We start from the raw sequence: 6,000 nt of genomic DNA on the forward strand, positions 1-6,000 counted from the left end.
GCTCTCTGAAGACTCGTCTACGTTGGAGTTCTAGTGGAGATCTGCCTGCAGCCTGGGAGGATGAAGACAAGCTGCACAATGACAACCAGAGCACTGCAGCTGTCGTTCCATGATCATTACCATCAGCTGCTGCCCACCACCTCTCAGTCCTCAGTATGCTCTGCATGTCTTTCATTTTGTATATGACTCTGTCGTCACTCTCTCTCCTCCTCTGAGTGGCAGAGGCGAGGTGCCAGGCCGCTCCTCGGTAGGCCCACCAGGAGTACAGCTTTTCATTAGCACTCTGTAATTAGGAACACATGCAATTTGCAGCATGGCACTCAGCTCACACACCAAAAAGTACACACATGGAGGCCCGCTGACACATACTCTACCTCAATCACTGACACAGACCAGTGCCCTGTTTCACCTCAAGCAAACTCACAGGCATACAAATGGAGTGTTTCCCATCTCTTTGTAACATTGATTTCATTTATCCCGGGATGAAATCAACAGATTAATCAATATTTGTGATCACACTTGTCATGCTGAAATCCTAGAGTTTATTACCCAACTCTCTGCAACTAGATGTACCTTTAAGTAAAAGTGTCTTTCACAGTCTACTGTGATGTTGTATTGTAGTGAGTAATAATGCATAATATATTTTGTATATAAAAATGAAGGATGTTTTCGCTGATGTTGCCGAATTAGACCTCTTCTCAGAACAGTAGAGCATGTGCAAACTGTGCTTGAATGGCGGGACAACTTAACATTGTTGGGATCTGGCAGGAGCGGGTTTGGTTATTAGCATAACAATTTCATTATTATAGGATTATTAATATAGATTATTAATAACCCCGGGATCAGGGACCAATAACAGAACTGTGGATTAGGTCTAAAATTGGTGTTCATTCAAAATGTCAATAGTCAAAGTACTATTACACATTCATAGAGTGAACATGGAAGGTTTGAATCCGAACACTGATTATAACAACCAGCTAGTATCACAACACAGAAAATAATCACAGAACCTGCTCTTTAACAAATAACAAAGTTACTTTACTTTAACAATACTGTCCTCCTGTCCTCCTGTCCTCCTGTCCTCCTGTCCTCTGTCCTCTGTCCTCCTGTCCTTCTGTCCTCTGTACTCCTGTCCTCTGTCCTCTGTTCTCCTGTCCTCCTGTCTTCTGTCTTCTGTCTTCTGTCCTCTTTCCTCTGTCCTCCTGTCCTCCTGTCCTCTGTCCTCCTGTCCTCCTGTCTTCTGTCCTCTTTCCTCTGTCCTCCTGTCCTCCTGTCCTCTATCGTCTGTCGTCTGTCCTCCTGTCTTCTGTCTTCTGTCCTCTGTCCTCTTTCCCCTGTCCCCTATCCTCTGTCCTCCTGTCTTCTGTCCTCTGTCCTCCTGTCCTCCTGTCCTCTGTCCTCCTGTCTTCTGTCGTCTGTCCTCCTGTCCTCTGTCCTCCTGTCCTTCTGTCCTCTGTACTCCTGTCCTCTGTCCTCCTGTCCTCCTGTCTTCTGTCTTCTGTCCTCTTTCCTCTGTCCTCCTGTCCTCCTGTCCTCCTGTCCTCTGTCCTCTTTCCTCCTGTCCTCTGTCCTCCTGTCCTCCTGTCTTCTGTCTTCTGTCCTCTTTCCTCTGTCCTCCTGTCCTCCTGTCCTCTGTCCTCTATCGTCTGTCATCTGTCCTCCTGTCCTCCTGTCTTCTGTCTTCTGTCCTCTGTCCTCTTTCCCCTGTCCCCTGTCCTCTGTCCTCCTGTCTTCTGTCCTCTGTCCTCCTGTCCTCCTGTCCTCTGTCCTCCTGTCTTCTGTCGTCTGTCCTCCTGTCTTCTGTCTTCTGTCCTCTGTCCTCCTGTCCTCTGTCCTCTGTCCTCCTGTCCTCCTGTCCCCTGTCCTCTTTCCTCCTGTCCTCTGTCCTCCTGTCCTCCTGTCTTCTGTCTTCTGTCCTCTGTCCTCCTGTCCTCCTGCCCTATCGTCTGTCGTCTGTCCTCTTTCCTCCTGTCCCCTGTCCTCCTGTCTTCTGTCCTCTGTCCTCCTGTCCTCTGTCCTCCTGTGTTCTGTCCTCTGTCCTCCTGTCCTCCTGTCCTCTGTCCTCCTGTCTTCTGTCTTCTGTCCTCCTGTCCTCCTGTCCTCTGTCCTCTGTCCTCTGTCCTCCTGTCCTCCTGTCCTCTGTCCTCCTGTCTTCTGTCGTCTGTCCTCCTGTCTTCTGTCTTCTCTCCTCCTGTCCCCCTGTCCCCTGTCCTCTGTCCTCTGTCCTCCTGTCTTCTGTCGTCTGTCCTCCTGTCTTCTGTCTTCTGTCTTCTGTCCTCCTGTCCTCCTGTCCTCTGTCCTCCTGTCTTCTGTCGTCTGTCCTCCTGTCTTCTGTCGTCTGTCCTCCTGTCTTCTGTCTTCTCTCCTCCTGTCCCCCTGTCCCCTGTCCTCTGTCCTCCTGTCTTCTGTCCTCCTGTCCTCCTGTCCTCCTGTCTTCTGTCGTCTGTCCTCCTGTCTTCTGTCTTCTGTCTTCTGTCTTCTGTCCTCCTGTCCTCTGTCCTCCTGTCCTCTGTCCTCCTGTCCTCTGTCCTCCTGTCGTCTGTCCTCCTGTCTTCTGTCTTCTGTCTTCTGTCCTTCTGTCCTCCTGTCCTCCTGTCCTCTGTTCTCTGTCCTCTGTCCTCTTTCCTCCTGTCCCCCTGTCCCCTGTCCTCTGTCCTCCTGGCTGCTTTGTCTCAGCCAGCAGATACATTTACAAAATAAATGTTTTGCCGTTCTTTCGTGCTGTGCCTGTGGCCGATTGAATTAGGTTTCACTTTTGTTTACATGTCCGTTCTTGTTGAACAGATTTTCGTTCTTCTTTTCAATCTCAAATATGTTATTGCACGGACAGTGACTAGCTTAGTTGCACGGACAGTGACTAGCTTGAGTATCCTTCAATTCGCCTGGTTCGCTTCACCACAGAGGCATATCTGCTCGCGCTGTTTGTTTTTGTGTGTGAGTGTGTTTGTGTGTGTGTGTGTGTGTGTGGTTGGGTTTCAGAAAGTATCACTACCTTCAGATAACGTAAAGCACAAAAGGCTCTCGTCAGAGCCAGTTTGTCCGTTCTGGGCTGCTGTAGAAACATGGAGGTGCAAGATGGCGGACTCCATTTTTGTTGCGAATGTGGCTCAGTGGTAAAGCAGGGTCGCCCTTCAATCAGAGGATTGTTGGTTCGATCTCCAGCTCTATAGTCCATGTCGATGTGTCCGTGGGCTCCCATGTTCCTGCAGTGTATGAATGGGTATGAATGATTAGATAACTCTGATGAGCAGGTGTCACCTATGTGTCACGTATGGTAGCTCCTCCATCAGTGTATGAATGGGTGTGAGTGGGTGTGAATGGGTGAATGATGACATGTAGCGTTAAAGAGCTTTGAGTGGTCAGAAGACTAGAAAAGAGAAATACAAGTACAGTTTATTTACCATTTTCAAATCGATGGAAAACACTACGATTAATAGTTTTGGGTGATTATACATTAATGCAAACAGTTATGAATATTGTATTCCATTGCTGCCAATTAATCCCACTAAATGCTACACACTGTTCCTTTAACACTATCAAAATCCAGAAATTCTGAAAAGATGTTACAATAACACGTTTTTTAGCTGCAGTCAAGCCAGAGAATAAGGCCCTTCTTCTGATATCTTCACAGATTAAGGAGTGGCATTATGGGAAATGTAGGATCTGGTGGTTCTGTCGATACTAGTCGGGATGCAGTATCTCGGTAACCTTTTTGATTACTACTTTAGTTACTGTGTTACTTCTTAATTTTACTCCTAAGGAAAACAAAAAGTAGAAACTTTTCAGTATTTTCTCCATCCAGCACAGTGCAGCCTCTGGGGACACTAGGAGGGCTAGTCTGTGTGTGTGCGTGTGTGTGTGTTTGTGTGTGTGTGTGTGTGTGTGTGTTAGGAGTGCTGGCCACCGGGTGCAGCTCCTGCCTCAACAAATGACTCCAAAGCTATTCTCAGCACCATGTCCTCATTAAAACATTCCCCAAAGTGCCCCTCCATAAAACGCCCTTGGCTTCATGTTTAGGTGTCTAATTAGGGTCCTTGCCTCAGCCCTAGTCCGGGCTTGTGTGTCAATTTAATGAGGCAATTAGGGATATTAGTGATATTGTATCTGGACTGTCTGGACAGTAGATTTGAAGGGAACTGGGAAGTGTAGTGCAGGCTGTAGGGGCAGTGGGAGGGCAGGGGTGTAGGGTTGCAGACATGTTTGTCTTGGCTTTAAGAATGTCCAGCTGTAAAAAAAGAAAAAGAGGTAATGTTATTATAGCCTCACATATACAGTAGTTCTTGGTAATTTACTGGGATAACTTCTCAGGCACTGCCAGTGATTTCCACTATTCACACATGCACAACATCCAGGAACCTTTCTGTCCGGCTCACTTTCACACATTCCATGTCCATGAATAGACGGGGCAAGGACAGCCCAGCAGATTGCCATAAAACTCAAAAGAAGAAGAAGACGCTGGGGGAAAGGCTGGATGTGCTTGTATGCGGCAGAAGACGTTTTATTATTTTCAGGAACTTGGTGGGCAAGGAGCTGTTTTTGTCTGGTGCCAATGTTTTTGTAATATATTTAATATCCAGTTTGTAAGACAAGTCAAATCATTCCGGCAAAATCAGCGGCGTAAAAGCTAAACTGTAAATATGTTGTGGAGTCTAATACGTCATCACCGGAGTCTTGTGGTTGGTGAAAGCCTTTTCCGTCAGACAAACGTAACCCTTTACGTACTTGTTCCTGCAATGTTACTGCAGGACATGTTCCTGAACATCTCAGGGATAGACTGCATGTGTGAACGGGAGAGTTTTATGAATATAAAGGGGAATAACCAGGTTCCATGGAGAGTTTTCCAAGTACAGTAGCTACGGCAAAGCTCACCATTTAACCCATTATATCTTGTTTGTCTACATAACCCAAGATATTGGTCCCCACCAAGAAATATTTCAGCAAATAACCCATGAAATAAGCTAATTGTTATTTTGTACACCTGACATTTTTGTACGGATTTAACAATCAAGATATAACGTGTTAGTGAACTAGTGAGGTGCTGGAAGGAGGATTTTGTTACTGTTGGAGCCAGAATAGCTGGTTCTGCTTTCAGTCGTTATGCTAAGCTTAGCTACATAGCTCACAGACATGAGAGTGTAAAGAAAGTGAATAAACATATTTCCCAAGATGTTGAACAGTGTTTCGTGTGCATGCACTGAAATAGTGGAAATGAATCCCTGCCTCCATTGAAGACACCAACAACACACCGGAGCCCTGTTTCATCTCTACTGAGCAAGTGAGCCTGACAGTCAACCATCAAGCTGGCTTTTTGCTCCACTGGCTGAGCGTGCCCAGGGTCTCTGAGCCGGCTCTCTCGCTCTCTATTCAAATGCTCTGCCTGTTGATAGCGTCTGCAGACACTGACACAGACCCACTAGGCTTTTGTTACTCCAGACTACCGATCAAATTGTTACACTTGTAGGAGCGTGGAAACAAAACGAGGAGGCGAGTATTCCCTTTGGCTGCACCTTGTGGCCGTTTATTTCCATCCATACACACATCACACACATTCACTTCCTGCTACCTTTTAACCCCCTTGTCACCCAGGTTACGCCCCTTCTCTTAAAGGGGCCCCGTGAATTCGGTCCCTTCAGTCCCCTACATGCGTCCCCCCAGAATTCACCAACTCTAGAGATTAGCCCCCTAATGTCTCAGGGCCCGAATCAACCGACCAGCCCGACTCCGTGTCTCTGGGGCCGGAGGTAGGACCACCGTTGAAGAAACCCTCCGGGTCTCGGTGTGATGTGGTGGGAGGGCACGAGGCCGCCCCCGCCGTGGGTTTTCAGCCAACCTTACCGGCTGGTCCAGGTCCAGATGAGCCGGTTTCAGACGGTCAACCGACACGTATTCCAGCCTGCCGCCCATGTCAACCTTGCAGGTCTTGTCCCCGATCTCTAGAACCCGAAACGGCCCAACGTAGGGGGGTTGAAAGGGTCCACGGTGGCCATCCTGGCGAACGAA

Source organism: Pholis gunnellus (genome assembly GCF_910591455.1).
Source record: "Pholis gunnellus genome assembly, chromosome: 18".
NCBI lineage: Eukaryota > Metazoa > Chordata > Actinopteri > Perciformes > Pholidae > Pholis > Pholis gunnellus.